The sequence below is a fragment of the Dipodomys ordii genome, unplaced genomic scaffold (assembly GCF_000151885.1).
Source record: "Dipodomys ordii isolate 6190 unplaced genomic scaffold, Dord_2.0 Scaffold50, whole genome shotgun sequence".
NCBI classification, from domain to species: Eukaryota; Metazoa; Chordata; class Mammalia; order Rodentia; family Heteromyidae; genus Dipodomys; species Dipodomys ordii.
Genome location: NW_012267266.1, coordinates 6,008,553 through 6,026,564, shown reverse-complemented (window position 1 = coordinate 6,026,564; position 18,012 = coordinate 6,008,553). Strand labels below are relative to the sequence as shown.

Sequence of the window (18,012 nt, the reverse complement as noted above, 5' to 3'; positions counted from 1 at the left end):
AAAAAAAATTCGGCCTGTGTCAAGAAGACCTAGGGTTTTTCCTATTCCATCCTGTAATGTTTTCAGAGTGACTGCTTTGACTCCGAGGTCTCTGATCCATTTGGAATTGATTCTGGTACACGGTGATATATAAGGATCAATTTTGCCAGCACCATTTACCGAAGAGGCTGTCTTTCTTCCATTCTATTTTTTTTTTAGCTCCCAGAGTTTTTTTTGTTGTTATTTGTTTTTTGTAGCTAATTGCAGATGAGTCTCACAGACTTTCCTGCCTGGGCTAGCTTTGAACTATAATCCTCACATCTTAGCCTCCTCAGTAGCTAGGATTAGAGGCATAAGCCACTGGCTACTGGCTTATGGAGATTTCTTATAACCCATTTAGAAGGAATCTTGGACCTGGTTTATACAAAGTATGTATGATATCAGCCACCAAGCAAAAGTCTACTATTGTAGCCTTCTATCCTCAGGAAAGAATGCTTCTGAAAGACTTCATGAGAGCAATCATCCCAGCATCTACTTTATCTATTCTGGGGGGGAAAAGGGGTGGGAGGAAGAAATACAGGTAGATACATACTGATTCAAGGGCAGTGACTAGTGGCTAACTATGATGGTCAAAGACTTGAAAAAAAAAGTGTTCAAAGAGAAAGTACAAGGACACCTGAGGAAGAAGATGGACCTCTGAGAATGAGTACATTATATAAAAATATATAAGGTAAGTGTGGGAAGATGGGAAAGAACCACACACATCTCATATCTTACAGGCCTTGGCGGATCATGTTATAGACCTTTGATTTTATTCACAATGTAATGGCAGTCACTTAACAATTTTTAAGAAGCTGACTCATTGTGGTTACTATATAGCTAAATGAACCTATCAGGGAAGAAAGTGGGGTAAACAAATATGTATTGTTACAGCAATATACGTGAGAGGCAATGGCATGTGGCTATGGGGCTTTGAAGACACAGTGCATGTTAGTTCCTTAATATACATATATAAATATTTTTATACTACACTTTTAAGAGCAAACACTAAAGAATTAACAGTCAGAAATAATATTATCTATTCTAAAAAAATGTACTCAGATATAGTAATGCAACAACCAGGAATAAAATCTTCACATTGCAGACTGAACTGAACTCTTGCTTCATTCATCTTCTCAACAAAAGAGGGGGAGCAGTGTCCAGCCCCAAATATGGTTCCCTCAGCCTAGGGGAACATTATGCAGGTCTTGGAAAGCGAAGGCTGTAACAAGACACCAGAAGCATGGAACACTGACATATCCAGGGATTCTGTAAGGTTCCTCCTCAGGTGCCTCTTCAGCCAGCTCCCTGGCAAAAGAATCCTCTCCTCTCCCCTTTCCCCTGCCACCAACAGCTGCTCTGATGTGGTTTCCTCTACCCTGGTAGCTCAGTCTATAACTGAATGCCAAATGTGCACAAATTGGAAGCCACCTATATTTAATTTCCATGAAAACAACAGCTTATTTATCAAGCATAAATTGTATATGCCATGCATAATATTAAAGAGTTCTCAATGTATTAACTCATGTTCTCTTAAATAATCCTAGCCCCATGTTTCAGAAGAGGAAACTAAGATATAAAGAAGTTGCCCAGCTGGGAATTGGCAATGCCAGAAATCGAACTTGGGCAGTCTGGCTGCTGGCTGCATGCTCTTATGGCCTAAGCTATGGAGTCCTGGAGTCTGGCTTGAAGAGCAAGCTTTTCAGAAATACAATAAAACAACTACAGTCAATTACTGGCAGGTCTAACTTAAAAGACAGTACTCCACTTGTATTTTAATGAAGAAATGTTCAAGTGAATGTTTAGCTGGTTTCTATAGTGCAGAAATTATGAGAGTTTGCTTGCATCAAATATTGGATCACCTCCAGGAAATCAGATTAATGTGTGAAGAAGGGGTGACATTCATTTTGTACTCACTGCGTGGGAGGGAAGAATTACTCGTGTACACACTTGTCAGTTCTGCCAGAGTGCAAGCCTGCGGGGAAGGAAGCACCGGTCTTCCACAAGAACTTCCCACCAAGAGAATTATTAGTGTGAAATGAGCACTCGATTCAGGAATAAATGGCATTCTCCAAATGTCAGAAGCATCCCCATGGAATTACCCAGGTCCCCAACTAGACTATTAAGTTGACATTACAAACAGTAGCCATGAAGAAAGGAGTTCATCTGTGCTGACAGTGATTAGAAGTGGAAACAAAAGGGCCCAGAAGATTCTCATTATCCAACAGCTTCCTGGTTTAACCTTCTAAGAATGAACAGTGTTTCCTAAGTTCAAAATTCACACCCAAGGGACTCTTGGTACACAGAGCTGCAGACAAAAAATAACAATAATAGTAAAAAAGAAGAAAAAGAAAGAGTAGCAATGTTATATATAATACATATATAATGTAAATAATTTAAATATAAATAAAATTTCTTCTACTCAGGTGGAGGAAATATTTTGACAGTTAAAGATGATGAAAAGGGGTAAAATCTTCTATATAAAAATGATTCAGGGGCTGGGAAGGTGGCTCAGTGGTAGAGCGCTTGTCTTGCATGCATGAGGCCCTGGATTCGATTTCTCAGCACCACATAAGCAAAAAGAAAAAAGCCGGAAGTGGCGCTGTGGCTCAAGTGGTAGAGCGCTAGCCTTGAGCTGAAGAGCTGAGGGACAGCACCCAGGCCCAGAGTTCAGGACCCACAACCGGACCCAAAAAATAAAAAATAAAAATAAAATGATTCATACCATAAAACATCACATAAGCCCAGTAACTTAGGTTACATAATATTAAGAATTATAAACATTGCTCAGTAATATTTTTGCCACCTAGCTCTTCAAGGAACCTCTCCAAGAAATGAATCCAAAGTCATCCCAACAGGAGAATCATGCAAACCACAGGATGGAGGTGGCACAGGTGTGAATTCTCTAGTATTCTCATTCATCTAGCACCCTCAGGAAGCTGAGGCAGGAAGGACAACAATCTGAGGAAGCAAGTGTACAAGACTCTGTTTCAGAAGAGAGTGAGAGAGACAAAGACACAGAGAGAATGAAAGAACAAAAAGAGGAAGGGGAGGAGAGAGAGGGAAAGGGAAGGAAAAGGAAGATTGGGAAAAGGAAGTGAAGTGGAGGGAAGGGAAAAGAAAGGGAGGGAAAGGGAGGGGAAGGAAGGAGGGAGGGAGGGAAGAAAAAATAAAAGAATGTGTCTATAATCTCAGGACCTGGAAAGCTGAGACAAGTTTGAGACCAGCCTGGTCTACACAGCAAAACTCTAAAACAAACAAACAAACATCAACCCACAAATTTAATATTTAATGCAAGCAAATTTTATATTCTTCCCTATAAATGATCTGTTTTGATTTTTGTTTCAAGATGTATGGTAATTTAAAATATTATTTTTATATCTGGTAAAATTGCTACTCTAGTATACTGGGCCACATTTGTCTTGTGGCCTTTCACATCTCCTCAGTGCCACCACCAAGAACAGATATACAAAATTATTGAGTTTAAGACCTAGGCTTTAAAAACATGTAGGAAACCACATGGTCTACCTGATATTCAACATTCAAGTTCTCTTTGTCTGCACATTAGCAGTTCTCAATTCTAGCTTCACATTAGAATTAATCTGGAAAGCTTTAAAAAAAATCATCAAAGCCTAACCTTTACCTGTCCAACTGAGTCAGCATCTCAAAGTAGAAGAAGAAACCACCATGCTTTGTCGTAGCTGCTTTTAGTGCCAATGCATGCCTTTAACAGGCAGAAAGGATGAAGAATCAGATCTTAAGGATCCTTCAGAAACAGTTAAGCTACCTCCTCCTGCTAGCTAGGATGGACAATTACTCATAAGTGGAAAACAGAAGGATCACAGGTTTGAGGCCAACACCAGCAAAATTTCTGAGATCCCATCTAAATGAGCAACAGCTGGCCACAGTGGCTTATACCTGTCATACTACCTATATAGAAAGGATAAATAGGAAGATTGTGGGTCAGGCCCATCCAGGCATAAACACCCTATTTGAAAAATAACTAAAGCAAAAAGGGGTGGGAGGCATAACTCAAGTGACAGACTACCTGCCTAGCAAGTGTAAGGCCATGAGTTCAAACCCTAGTAAGGAAGGAAGGAAGTGAGGAAGGGAGGAAGAGAGGAAGGGAGGAAGGAGGAAGGGAGGGAGAAAGGGAAGGTTGAGGCCCCATAGTGATATAGGAATAGCCTAGTCAACCCTTAAAAACTATCATTTTTGCCCTTTTCCTAAACCCAAACCTCTTGTACACACAGATATTATGATAACATATATACCCTTTTCCTAACAGAGTGGTAAGATTTACTTTGATGCTGTTGTTGTTGTTGGGGGGGGGGCATGTGGTCATACATAGGGCATGAACTCAGGGCCTGGGCACTGTCTCTGAGCTCTCTTGCTCAAGGCTAGTGCTCTACCACTTTGAGCCACAGCGCCACTGTTTTCTGGTAGTTAACTGGAAATGAGTCTCATGGACTTTTCTTCCTAGGCTGGCTTTGAACCATGATCTGCAGATCTTGGCCTCCTGAGTAACTAGGATTACAGGCATGAGCTAGCAGCTAGCACCTAGAGGTAGTTTTTTTTCTTTTTAAGCTATCTAACACAGAAGTTTTAGATGAAATCCAAAATCTCAAACATAATTTGAAAATGTCCAGGTGTCAATGAAATTATTATACATACCAAGAATGAGAAAGAGATCAAAACAAATGAGAAGTGACAATTGACAGGTTCCAACCAAGATGACCAAGCTGTATAAATTACTTGGCAAAGATTTTAATAGAGCAGTGATAAAAAATAATTTACAAAACAATTTTGGGTGATTACAAATACACTTAAATAAATGAAAACAGTATCATCCATCATGCCTTTAAGGTAGGTTCATTGCTGGTCCAGCCATGATTACACAAATTGGGATGGCATACAGGTTGGGAAGTTTGTTTAGGTAGAAGGGATACCTAAGATCCTACGTTATATACATATTGGCATACAGTATCCTAGTACCTGTTCACTACAAATTGCTTTGATGAAGCCAAGCTGACTGTGAATGGTATTGTTGAATGAGGTAAAAATCAAAATTAAAAAAAAAAAAAGAATCCTAAAGGCAGACTACTCTCCAAGCAATTAAATGACTGCCAAAGTCTGTGTCTTCAAGGGATTGGGTTAGGTAAAGGGGTAAGTTTAGTTTTCAGCCAGTTCCCAGGGCTGGCTTTCACTTGACTCTGAAAAGCATGAGCTATCAAAGTAAAAACTGATACTGTGAACTGGCTGAAAACTAATCATTTCTGTTCAGCTAAGTACACTGGAAAGATGATAAAAAAAGAAACTGGAGACAGAGTATTTTCAGTTCACATAGCCAAACAAATAACTAGTATCTAGAATATGCGTAGAACTTCCAAACCCAACAGATAAGAACAATCCATTTAGAACTGTAGCACAGGGGTGGGTGAGAAGGTTAAAGTGGGTAACACTGATCAAGAGGCACTGTATTCATAAACAGCTCTCTTGAAAGGCAATTCCTTTGAATAACTACCTAAAATAAATAAATTTTTAAAAAGAACTGCACCAAAGACATAAAGAAACACCTCACCAAAGAAGTCCCACAGAAGGCAAATAAGCACATGAAAAGGTATTCTATACAATCTACCATTAAAAGTACAATGACCTATATCACTACACACCAAACAGGGTATCTAAAATAAGCCGGCGGAGAGCGCTAGCCTTGAGCTGAAGAGCTCAGGGACAGTGCCCAGGTCCAGAGTTCAAGACCCACGACTGACCAAAAAAAAAAAAATTCTTCCAGAAAATAGATTAAAATGACAAAAATAGGGAAAACAGGAGAGAAGAGTTAAGAATGTCAGAGAACCACTTAATGATACTATGAGCCATCCACCTAACAGGAATTCCAGATAGAAAGCAAAGAGAGAGCTCGCCTTGAGCTGAAGAGCACAGGGACAGTGCCCAAGCCCAGAGTTCAAGCCCCATGACTGACCCCACCCCTTCCCCACCCCACCCCCCCAAAAAAAACAAACCGGCAAAGAGAGAATCAGGAGAAAAAGGCAGGACCAACATGATTTTGGAGGTTCGAAGCATCCCTTGTGCCCAATCCAGTTCATGAAGATGGATTCCCAGGAGATGACACGGGCGGACTGAGTAGCAGACATTTATGGAACAAGAATTTCTGCAGACCTCAGAAGCAACTCCTCCAGCTGGGGTGATAGTGCGCATACGACATGGTTCTCCAAGATTTCTGCACCAAGGCTTGGCTTCCAGCTTTAGGAAGTGGGGCTTCGTGATGGTCTGTCCTCAAAGGACATCTTGTCCCTTGCCTCCTCTGTGCTTCCCGGCTGCCAGGGGATAAGCAGCTTCTGCCATGAGCTTCCGCTGCCACCATGCCCTGCCTGTGTCAGGCCCGCAACAATGCACCCAATTCCTCCGGGACCAGCGACGTCCTGCCTGTGTCAGGCCCGCAGTAATGCGCCCAGCTGCCCCGGGACCAACACCTCTGAAAGCACAAGCTAAAACAAATCTTCCTGTAACTAGTTCCTCCAGGTACTTGTCACAGTGACAAGAAACTAATACAAATGGTTTCTGAAAAAAAATAAATAAATAAATTAAATAAGACAGCGATAACCATGGCAATAACCAGGCACAGGTAGCTCACATCTGTGATCTAGCTACTCCTGGGAGGCTGAGATTCAGAAGATCTTGATTTGAGGCTAGCCAGAGGGAAAAAAGTGCTCAAAACTCCATTCTCAAAATAACTAGCAAAATGCCAGGCTTGAGGCATGGTTCAAGTGACAGAGCACTAGCAGAGCAAGAAACCAGGCAATCCAAAGGTTCTGAGTTCAAACCTTGACATCAGAAGAAGAAAAAAACAAAATTAACAAGACAACCAGGCATACTTATAATCTTATCAACTCAGGAGGCTGATATCTGAGGATCATGGTTCAAAGCCAGAATGGGCAGGAAGTCCATGGAACTCTTATTTGCAATTAACCCCCAGAAAAACAGAAGTGGAGCTGTGGCTCCAAGCAGTAGAGTTTTAGCCTTGAGTGAAAAAGCTCAGGGACAGCGCCCAGTCCCAGAGTTTAAGACTTACAACCAACACCAACACCACCACCAACAACAAAGGACAGTGATAATACTAGTTCTGGTGAGGGTGAAAAGAAACTGGCTCACTTGCACACTGGTGGATAAAATGATATGACTAATGTAGTAAACAGATGGGCAGTTTCTTCAAACATTAAATGTGGCATTTACACCAGAGAAATAAATCTTGATTTTTAATAGCCAAAATCTGTACATATATGTTCATAGCAGCTTTATTAATAAAGACAAAACTGTAAACTATCCAAATGTTCCACAACAGGAGAAAAATTAAACAGACTTTGATATATCAAAACCATGGAATATTGTTCAGCAATAAAATGATATAAACTTCTTTTTAGAGATACAAACTTTGACACAACAAAAAAAAACAATGAATTGCCAGGAAAGTATGCTAAATGAAAAATAAATAAATTGAATCTAAAAGGTACAATTTCATTGATGTGACATTCTTCAAGTGATAAAAATCTAGAAATCAGGGCTGGGAAGGTGGCTCAATGGTAGAGTGCTTGCTTTGCATGCATGAGTCTCTGGGTTCGATTCCTCAGCACCACATAAGCAAAAAAGAAAAAAAGCCGGAAGTGGCACTGGGGCTCAAGTGGTAGAGCACTAGCCTTGAGCTGAAGAGCTGAGGGACAGTGCCCAGGCCCAGAGTTCAGGCTCCATGACCGGACCCCCCCCAAAAAAATCTAGAAATCAAGAACAAAATAATGGTTGTCAGAGTTTAGAAGAGGAAAAGATGCTGGGAAGAGGGAATGAGAATCTCTGAGGAAAGGAAACATTTGAATGATTATCAATATCAATATCCTGATTGGAAAACACGAGTAATGAAGCACAAGGAATCTCTGTGCTATTTATTAAAAACTACATACGAGTTGTTTCTAACTTAAAAGCACACCAATAATAATAACAATAAAAGGTTACTGGCTCACTGAACTCTGACGGCAAAACACAGAAAACAGCAAGCACTTGAAAGTGATCTTTATGTATATTCAAGATTTTCACTTAATAGTCATTTGCAGCTCCAGCAAATGATCCATGATTCATGAAGCCTAGCAATCTACTTAATTTTATTCAATAAGGAAGGGATACCTTGTAGCCCTTCCAATGCTAATTATTTCCATGGTCACACTGAATATTACTACCAAACCAACAGCACATCCCAACCAAGAGCTATCTCTACTGCTTTATTTCTTCCAGAAACAAAGCTAAAATACACAAATACCTCCCCTTCCCAGTGTACTACTCCAAAGCTGCCTTTCATACACTAACACCCTCCTACAATCTGTACTACTTCAAAGCTGCCTTTCATACACTAATATCCTCATACAATCTGGGAGGAAAATGACTGTTGTTAATCCCTCATCTTTCACATCTCAACAAATCCAGTTCTGCCCAAAAACAAGGACGTAAGACTCCACTTTTGACTCAATTCACACTCTGTAGATCCGAACTCCACAGAGACCAGATTCAAAAGAAAATATTTTTAAGCAACCTTCCCTTTCTACTCATAAGTTCGGAGCTCACAATTTCTCCAGCCATAAGGATTTAAATAACTCATCTGTAGGGGGAAACTTACTTCAACCAGGGGAGGTAAAAATCAGCCCTGAATTGAAAACTTCTGCCAACAAGGGATATCCCCAAACTAATTTGATATGCATCCTGGAATTTCACAACTTTCACTTGTCCCACCAAGCCACCTTCTACATCTCAACTGGGTAAAAATCATGTCTGTTTCCTTTCATGATAACCTTATATAACCTGCTAAATTTTAGTTACTACTAAGAATGCCATGTTACCTAGGATAATGAATCGTTTTGTAGCCCTATGGTCTGCTCTTTTCTTTATAAATCTTTTACATGCATCACCAGAATTCAAGAGTTTAGCAACTGATAAAAATCTCAAAAAGGTAAAAAAAAATCCAAGGCCAAAAAGATATGAATTATATATTAACAATGCAAACTAGCAGCATCAAGAAACCTACAGGGAGTTTCCCATATATTGTTTCCTAGATAAATGAATGAAGTATTTGTAAGGCAAGAAAGTCACATCACATAAGCATTACCTGATGCAATAAACTAGTTTCGCTTAAGAAAGGACAGGGGAGAGCAGACAAGGAGATCTGCAGAGTCTAGCCGTATTCCCTTACTCTCAGATCTCAGATGCCTCTAAAGTGTGCTCTGAAACAGAGCTGGTACACTGACTCTCCTTCCAGTGGCTCAACTGTATGTGTAATGCTTACATATTTACCAATTATTTCATATAAATTTTTCTATATTTTATTGGTGAATATTAATTGTACAGAGCCTACTTGTTCATAGGGTACTTTCATCATATTCACCCTCTATTACCCCTTCCTAGCCTCCCCTTTGAGTGCATTTTTTTGTACATGCCCTGTAAATAAAAGCTTCCTTCTCAGATGCTCAGTTTAATTACTGTATAGTAACTGTTCCACATACAACAGGAAACTTGGGCTGTTTAAATGGCTGATAGGTCAGCTTCCATGGCAGATCCTTTCTAAACTGCTGGAGTCTAATTTTTAACCAGCATTACTTTGCCTCCGAGGCTGAATTTGGAAGCCATTCCACAGCAAGGTGTTCTTCATCAGTCAGTATATACTTTTTCTCTCAGATATTACGTGTTTGCAGATGTGCTAAAGATATGTAGGAGTATACAGATCTATGCATTTGTGACAGGTACATGCAGGTACAAACACCTTTACAAAGGTGATGAAGTGCATTGAGCTAGAACCATGTTAGTACTTCCTCCTCCTCTCTATACATTCTCAGTCTCTGAGAAAAAGCACTAGGAAAGCCATGCTAGTCCACTGGTTTCCAATGAGGGCAGAAGAGTTGATGTATCTCCTCCTAGTTTAGAATGCTATCATAAAAGTAATAACCAGAAGTCTGTTGAATACTTCCTTTCATGTAACTTATAAAAAATGGTTCCTCCCAAAAAAAATACCTTCATATCCACTAAGCACCTATAATTCCTTTTATTACAAAATAAGATCTTATATCCCACAATCAAAACTAGAGCCTAACATCGAAGTATTTTTTAAAAAAGTAAAGTTTTAAAGTCATCCTTTATAAAGGCCAGTTTTGATGAAACAAAAAGAAAGGAACACAAAAGCCAGGTTTAAGAAATGTCAAGGAAGGGGCAAGCATTATTAGCAGAAGAATGAGTTTGTGACAGTGCTCCAAAGATCCTAGAATTTGGCCATAATGGAGAGAAAAAGAAAGAAATATTAAAATGCTCATGTGCCTAATCACTTCTGCTTTTTCACCCACAAAAGGAAGACAAGATCTCACTAATGGAAAGCTGTATGAAAAGACACTGGACTTACTTGAAATCCCAGCCATTCAAAAAAAAAATAAAGCTACTGGGTAGCATGCTTGGAGAGACACTGATCTCAGGCTCACCCACAGGCACAAAATCTTCTCCAAGAGTCAACATGAAAGCAGGCAAGACAACTGCAAAATGGCACCAGTCCAAATCTAGAATCAATCACTTTATATCAAAATCTGAGTAGTTACAGTAATTCTATAAGACAGAAGGAAGACAATTTGAGCTGCCTTTTGCTTAAAGCAGTGACCTACTCTAATTTAAGAAGACAATTTTAAGGAAATTGAAGAGTAGCCAATTTCTCTATTTTATGATCTTAGGTAAGAGCCTAACATTTAGAGTTGAAATTGAATCTACTCTTCAGGGAAGATTCATCTTCATTACCTGGTCAGGAAATGAATAGGTACTGAAAAGTCCCCTCACTTCTTGGAGAGCCCAGCCCTGGTCCCAGAGAACAGCTGTAGGGGTAAAGGAAACTCAAATGCTATAAATCCTGAGTAAACTCCAGAACTGATTAAAAACAAGGATCACTGAGAAAAGTATACAAGGTTATTTATTGCTCTATAGTTAAATATAATGCTTCCTCTATCCTGTTCATTCAATTTGCCTATAATTTTACTTAAATATTTTCATTAAAATGTTGTAATACTATTTGATGTTAAATAACATATAAAATATCATATAAATGATATTACTTGTGGTAACTTTGTGTTTTTCAGTAAAATAAGTACCAATGGAGGACAGGAAGTGACTCTAGATGCTTAGTTTCTCATCCATAATGCATCACTTGAAAAATCCTTTGACTACTGGTTAAATATGGGTGAAAATTCTTGAGCATGCCAATTATCAAGGGAGGCACAAAACTCAAAGGGAGGAAACAGTAATCATTTGTATCCAACCTCATCCTGCATTTTTAGATCAAAGTTTTTATATCTCAATTTTTCAAATACATATCATGTAGCAATGATGTTTCAGCACATAAGCTCCTAGAAGAATGCTTTTTTTTTTTTTTTGGCCAGTCATGGGGCCTGAACTCAGGCTTGGGCGCTGTCCCTCAGCTCTTCAGCTCAAGGCTAGTGCTCTACCACTTGAGCCACAGCTTTTTCTGCTTATGTGGTACTTAAGAGTCGAACCCAGGGCCTCGTGCATGCAAGGCAAGCGCTCTACCACTGAGCCACCTTCCCAGCCCTAGAAGAACGCTTTTGAAAATAACATGGGTAGCATGGATGCAATTCTTTGAAAGTAGGACATTACCCTTCTCTCCCTCTAGCGTCATGATTCCAAAAAGTTGTGAGCTCACTGCCAGCCAAATAATTAACCTTTGAATATGACTCAATTAGTCCTTTCAGTTACACTTATGACTAGCTACTTTAATGAAGAACTCAACCCTAGTGCTTCATATTTTTTAAAGGCATAATGGATTAAAATCACAAACTGCATCCTTTCAGTCTGTGAGTCATTTTGTTAATAAGCACAGCTGTTTGCACTAAGCTATATGGAAGCACTACTACCCAGGAGGGGCATCATGTGTTAAATCCCACAAATGTACAGAGAAAAAACAAACATTTGTCTTGTAAACCCTATCTATAAAATTACTCAAACCTTACATAAAAATATTCATACAGCAAATTATTTCTGCCAGGTCCTAAATTGTTTCCAATGAGACATCAAATCTTCAGCAATGAATTTTATTAGCATAAAAATTAATAATGTTGATTTTAATACATTTTAAAGTGCTGATATAGTAATTGTTTTGAGGGAGACAGAGACTTCTGATTTCATTTATATAACCCAGTATTGATTAAAAAGGATGCTCAGGGAATGGGAGTTTCTGGGTAATTGAATGTTTGTTTGCTTTAATCCACCGTAGCAAATGACTGGATTTAACTGTCAGCTCTGATCTACCAAAGATGTAAGATACTGGAATGAATACTGACCTCAGGACACACTATAGAAGTTTTAAAATAAATACCTTATATTAACTTTCTTTTAAATCACCACATCTAAGGTCATACACATAGGACACATCTCAAAACTTAGGTTACTGACTTGGTTATTTTGATTGGATGTTAGAGTCAAGGGAATGCTACAAATATGAATTTGAAGACAGAACAGATGCAATGACTCAATGAGAATGAAAAGCAATTCTCTTAAAAGGGAGCAAAAGTAATCCAAAAAAGGGAAAAATCAGCAAATGATGGCAGATTCTTTCCTCTTTGTCACCTCCCTCTACACTGACCTCACCATTAACAAGGTTCCCACAATTAAGTCCTTGGCTTTAGCTAAAAAGAGCTAATAAATACATACAAAAATGTTAATTTGCAGATCACACGCCTGTAATCCTAGCTACTCAAGAGGCTGAGATCTGAGGATCACTATTCAAAGCCAGCCTGGGCAAGAAAGTCCATGAGACTCTTATCTCCAATAAATCACTAGAAAACCAGAAGTGATGCTGTGGCTCAAGCGGTAGAGCACGCTTGCCTTGAGCAGAAGAGTGCAGGGACAGAGCCCAAGCCCAGAGTTCAAGCCCAGGACCAACAAAGGAGAGAAGGAGAGAAAGAGAAAGAGAGAGAGAGAGAGAGAGAGAGAGAAATGCAGATCAAAACTACACTAAGATTCCAACTCATCCCAGCCAAACAGGAGCCATCAAGAAAGCAAACAATAAATGCTAGTAAGGTTTGGGCAGAGGGAAGTAAAATGTAAATTTGTGTTATCACTACAGAAAGCAGTATGGAAGCTCCTAAAAAAACAAAAGCTAGACCTACTTTATTACCCCACCACACCACTCTTGGACACACATCTGAAGGAATGTAAATCAATATATTAGAAAGATACCTGAATGCCCATGTTCACTGCAGCATTGTTTCCAACAACCAAACTCTAGAATCAACCAAGGTTGCAGAAAAACAATAAATAAGCATGAGGATGTGTATGCGTGTCTGAGCCTGTGCACTGTCCCTAGGCACTTCAGCTCAAGGCTAGTGCTCTACCATTTGAGCCACAGTGCCACTTCCAGTTTTCTGGTGCTTAATTGGATATGAGTTTCATGGACTTTCCTGTCCAAGCTGGCTTTGAACAGCAATCCTCAGATCTCAGCCTTCCGAGTAGCTAGGATTACAGGCATGAGCCACCAGTACCCAGCCACAAACATTGTTTTTTAAAAAAGGAAAGAAGGACAGAAGGAATGGGAATGTAATGGAAGGGGTTAATTCGTTCAAAGAACATTGTATAAATGTATGAAATTATCACAATGAAACTATTGGTATTACTAAATTATATTAATTTAAAAATATTTTAAGACAACCAAAGAGACTATAGGAAACATTAAAATAAAAAAAAAGGATAAAACTCCTGCCTGAATACCTCGAGCAGTGTGTGCCCTGTAAAGAGCCACACTGGCCCCATGGAGATGATCCTCACATCTGTTAAGAGAGAGCCAGCTCTTCCCACTGGAACTAACTAATCTGAGAAGAATCACAGTCAAGCAGCACTGGGTGAACCTGAGACCTCAGTCCTGCAAGCCTGACAATTTCACTGTGTCAAGAAGCCTCTCTTTCCTGGGGTCTGATTTAATGATCTAGCCTGTTTTAAGTTTTTCTTTTAGCTGCAAGATACTATTTGCATTTATCACAAGACCTCTGAAGTACAGACTGAGAAAGGTTCTACATTTTCAAATACACATAATCTATAAATGAGATTGTATACAGAATAGCTTAGTAAAATATAGTTTATTAAATGCTAAATCACTATAGTATAATGAAAGAGGAAGAATTAGATTCACTCTAGGAGATTTATTCATAACTCAGGATGAAGCTAAACATTGAAACCAGATCTTACTCTCAACTCCCTACTTAATTACATGACCCTTGTCTTTCACATTAGTAAGTGAAAAATGTTTTTTGCAATACTGTAAGATTGTATATAAACAAAAGGGCCTCAGGGCAGCTACAGCCTCCAGCCTGTCCATTATGTATGTCAGTAAACCATTGAATGACAAGAACAGTCCAAGGGAAGTTCTGGTAGCAAAGTGTTTGTCTATCAAGTACAACATCCTGGTTCAATCCCCAGTACCCAAAAATGTAAGACAAAATGCAATTAAAGTAAAAGAACAGTCCAAGGAAAGAAGAGCCTTTGATCCTAAGATTTACAGTACCAGAAAATATCTTGGAACTGGAACTTGGATTGACAGATAACATGTCTTCACAAATGTCCACCTGTACGAAGGTAGCTTGCTGATTATTACAAAGTTCTTTCTCCACAGTGCCTTGCCTTGTGACAGATTAGCTTCTGTTGTGATAAAAGTAGAGTAAGTCTTCCTTTCAATAACAATGACATCCATTCTCCAGTCTTCCCCATTCCCCACTTAAAAAGAAACATGAAATGGGCGCCGGTGACTCATGCCTGTAATCCTAGCTAGTAAGGAGGCTGAGATCTGAGGATCATGGTTCAAAGCCAGCCAGGGCAGGAAAGTCCGTGAAATTCCAATCTCCAATAAACCACCAGAAAACCAGAAGTGGCCCTGTGGCTCAAGTGGTAGAGCACTTGCCTTGAGCTGACAAGCTGAGTGACAGTGCCTAGGCCCAGAGTTCAAGCCCCACACCTAACCAAAAAAAAATAAAACTATGAAAGTTACCCATCTGATTCTTTAATAACAACAATAATAAAGAAATAACGGAGTAAGGCATCTCAACATACACAACTGGAAAAGAATCTCATGGCAGAAATCTCAAAAGACACCATACTCTAAAGCTCTCTCTAGAAGCTGTGGCATGAAGAAAGACTCAACAATTAGAGTTGTTTCAACCAAAATACATAGATGATTAAATTCATTCAACACCCAACAGGTGGCAAACTAACAATTTACACTAAGTGTGTGGCTACTGCCTATGATTTTTTCACCAAGAGAAATCTTCTTCCTTCCTACCACTTTACAGAGCCAATTTAAGGTTATAGTTTAAAAGTGCAATGTAGAGGTGCTGCCAGCCAGAGTCCACCTTTAAATAACACAGGTTTAAGGGAAGTGAGATGTATGCCTGTAAACCAAGGTCAATGGGGCCCACCCACCTAGACCAGGCCTCCGGGTCTCAGGCCTCTTTTGTGGCTCCACCAAGTCATCTGGGCTATGTTTTAAATTGTACCCACACTAAAAACACCACATAGTCAACTTGAATCAGAATCTTCAGTTAGTGGTTGGTTTCCAGAGAACACCCATAGACTGTAACGCACATTCCGGAATTAGCACCACCAAGCAGAGGACAGGGAGGCAGAAAGAGAAGGTCAGGGCCAGAAGCACACAGACAGTCTATGAACACCTCATGTCCAAGATTGTTTTGATATAAAGCACTGCTCTGTACAAAATGCTTCAGCTCTAGGCAGCAGCTGGCTCCCTCGAAGCTCCCAGGGTCTCATCCACCTGCTCCATTACTATGCACAGAGGCATGGAGGCTGGGTACTTCCCCTCAGTGCTACCCCTTCAGCCTCCATGCCATCATCACATGGTTTGCAGAACGGCTGTCTTTAATTTCAAAATGGCAACTTGGTCGGATAACTGGAATTGAAAGCCAGCTGGGCAGAGGACAGACTAGGCTGTCTAGGGACTTGTTAAAGCCCATTACTTTCCCCTATGCTCCCAGCTGTGAGTTCCCAGATGTAAACACACACTTAAGAGTAAATTATTGGTTTGTGTGACTCTGAAGCAGTTGGTTCTTAAATTAATTTAATGAGCTGTGAACTTACCCTAAAGTGATCTCTTCTCTCAAGAGAGGAGTTGGGGGGAAGGGCGGATGTGGCGGGGGCGGTGGAGAGAGAATTTCTGATGCTTAACAAGAGGTTCTGGAGAAGGAATAAAGGTTAAAAAAGTACCATAATTTAAAGATCAAGTCTCTAGCACCTTTAGAAAATTGTTTCACTAGAAAAGTGTATGCCCCTATATTGGAAAATATTTATATTGCCATGTTTAATGCACTAAAAACTACATAGGTTTTTCTAATGTTGACACTGTACTAATATTCCCTTCACCTGATCCTCACAACTAGCCAACACTAAGTAGTAGCTGTAAACCTGAAGGCTGCCCAGACAGAAGCCAAGCAACCAGTCCATTCTTACACCATAAAGAAAGATATGGAGCCAACATGCAAAACCAGGTCTGTCTGACTCCAACATGTCAGTAACTAAGCTCTAGTGAATCAATTCCACACCTCTTAAATGTGTAAAGAATATGAAAGAAGGTCACTATAAGAAAACCACTTCATACTTTTATACAAAGCTCCTGTCTAGATTACTTCAATAAGTAGTTTCTTCCAGACCCAGGGGCTCATGTATTTTAGAATATTTGGGTCATATTTGGGTTTTTATTTTCATTTTTAAACAAAAGCAAATAATGACAAGACCTTAGGGGGCAACTATAGTATACTACTGCTGTGTAACAAATTACTCCAAAACTTAACATCTTAAAACAACTAAGATTTGGGTCACACAGCATCTGAGAGTCAGGAATTCCAAAGTAGTTAAGCTGACTGGTTTTGGCACCAGGTCTCTCATAGTTACAGCCAGAGCTACATCAACTGAAGATATGCCTCTGGTTAAGGGATCAAATTCCAGATGGCTTACTCATAAGGCTGTTGGCAAGAGTCTTAGACTCTTCACCTTAGAGGCCTCACAACAGGTCAGCTGGCTACCCACAGAACAAGTAGTGGGAGAGACAGAGGACAAAGCTATGCTGCCATTTCAAGACCCTGTTGCAAAGCTCTAAATCTAGCTCATACTCAAGAGCAGGTAGATTATTCCCATCTTCTAAAAAAAGGAATGTCAGGAACTTCATGAACATATTCTTAAACTATAATAACCAACATACTGGAAGAAATACAATGGGTTTTCATATTATAAGATTTCCCAAGAAAATAATTTTTAAAGATTTTTCTTTAAAAAGTAAAATACAAATAACTGGTTGATCAAATAAGAGGGTTTTCTTAATCAAAACAAAATGACCTTTATATTTCTAAATGTAAATGTTTAAAAACATATATAGTACCTACTGTACACAAAACTGCAATCTTAGTGCTTTTTCATGCTATTAAAGATCGTGAGCCAGGCACTCTTGGCCCTCACCTGTAATCCTAGCTACTCAGGAAGGTGAAATCTGAGGATCCAGATTCAAAGCCAGCACAGAAGTCAAATGTGAAAGACTTATGTACAATTAACTGGGGAAAAAGCTGGAAGTGGAAATGTGACTCAGGTGGTAGAGTGCTAGCTTTGAACAAAAAAGCTAGTAAGACACAAGCACTGGTGGATCCCATTTGTAAACCTAGCTACTCAAAAGCTGAGATCTGAAGATCATAGTTCAAAGCAGCTCAAGCAAGGAAGTCCTTGAAACTCTTATTTCCAATTAACCACCAAAAGGCCAGAAGTAGAGCAGTGGCTCAAGAGATAGAGTACTAACTAGCCTGAGCACAAAAGCTCAGGGACAACACCCAGACCTGAGTTCAAGCCTCAGAACTGACACACTGACACACACACACACACACACACACACACACACACACACACACA

The 18,012-nt window shown here is 39.6% G+C and overlaps 1 protein-coding gene across 2 annotated transcripts in view; it reads right to left on the bottom strand.

The window, feature by feature from the left end:
• Epb41l4a (erythrocyte membrane protein band 4.1 like 4A) overlaps positions 1-18,012 on the bottom strand; it is a 227,802-nt gene that overhangs the window by 184,627 nt on the left and 25,163 nt on the right. The gene's annotated exons all lie outside the window — the stretch shown is intronic.